The 1198-nt window shown below is 40.2% G+C and overlaps 1 non-coding gene across 1 annotated transcript; it reads right to left on the bottom strand.

The window, feature by feature from the left end:
* Positions 1-867: 867 nt before the first annotated feature.
* On the bottom strand, positions 868-951 carry TRNAL-CAG. The gene has a single exon. It is a non-coding gene; the product is annotated as a tRNA-Leu (tRNA).
* Between the last annotated feature and the right edge of the window lie 247 nt (positions 952-1198).

Genomic DNA, 1198 nt, shown 5'->3' with positions numbered 1-1198 from the left:
TATCCATTGGAACTACTATTTTATTCATAAAGCTCCTAATTTAAAAAATTAAAAACTTTTTTTCTCAATTCTTTTTCTTTTGACTTCATCCCAGTCTCTTTTTTGTGAATTCTCTATTCTTTCTGCAACAACAAAACTCATATTCGTTCAGTTTTAATTTCTTTCTCTGCTAAAAGCTCAAGATATTTCAGCATCAGAAGTATGAGACAAACATGTATGAAAGGGAAGAAAAGAATAAAATGTTTCCACCATGGTAATAATAAAATGTTAAATATTCTTTAGAATAATGGTGACTTTCTTCTAAGAATGGTTATTCGATTCTGTGAAGTGGCAGCATTTGGGTGCATTTTTGAAAGGTAGAAAAAACAACAGTGGCATCAGACACTTGATGTTTTAAATTGCTAGCTAGCTGTATATTTATATCACATTTGTCATCTGTGTACAAAAATGCAGTATTTACTGCAAGGTGTTCACAGTATGTCCCCTCTAGTGGCCATTTAATTTAATGTGTTGATAAATAGAGCAGCTTTTTAAATTAAAAACCAGGCTTTCTGGCATTTTTAATTTGGCTTTTGCAAGTGATCTTGCTCTTTTTTTCCTAGAAGGTATTTATGGGTGTTGAACTATTATGAGTTTCAGTTCATATGTAAAGTCTTGGCACTACCAAGCAGGTCCCTGAAGTGGACAAAGGCTGCTCTCTTGAAGTTCAGGGCAGTGAGTTTGCTGCGTGCCCTTCTCACTGCCCTCAGGAACTCAAACTCCACCATCCAGTGATCACTGCAGCCAAGGCTGCCTTGATCACATTCCCCACCAGCCCCTCCTGCTGGTGAGCTGGAGGTAACAAGTATCGGCGTGGTAAAAAGCTGTTGTCAGAAGTGGGATTCGAACCCACGCCTCCAGGAGGAGACTGCGACCTGAACGCAGCGCCTTAGACCGCTCGGCCATCCTGACCCACGGTGTTGGTGTTGTTTCAGCCTCTCTCCTCCATATGAAAGATGCTTCGGTCTCTTCATGGTCCTTCTCTGGACTCACTGCGCTAAATGGATATATACGCGATCATGACATTCATCCCTGAATATACATGCATGTGCATGCATAGATGGGTGTAGATTCAGGTATATTCTGCAGAAATGACATAAAGTGCTTTTACCTTGATCTTCTTAGGGGGACAGGAGGTAGAGAAGCCATTTGACTGCTT

The sequence above is a fragment of the Nestor notabilis genome, unplaced genomic scaffold (genome assembly GCF_000696875.1).
Source record: "Nestor notabilis isolate BGI_N333 unplaced genomic scaffold, ASM69687v1 scaffold3494, whole genome shotgun sequence".
NCBI lineage: Eukaryota > Metazoa > Chordata > Aves > Psittaciformes > Psittacidae > Nestor > Nestor notabilis.
This window is presented reverse-complemented; position numbering and strand designations above follow the sequence as displayed.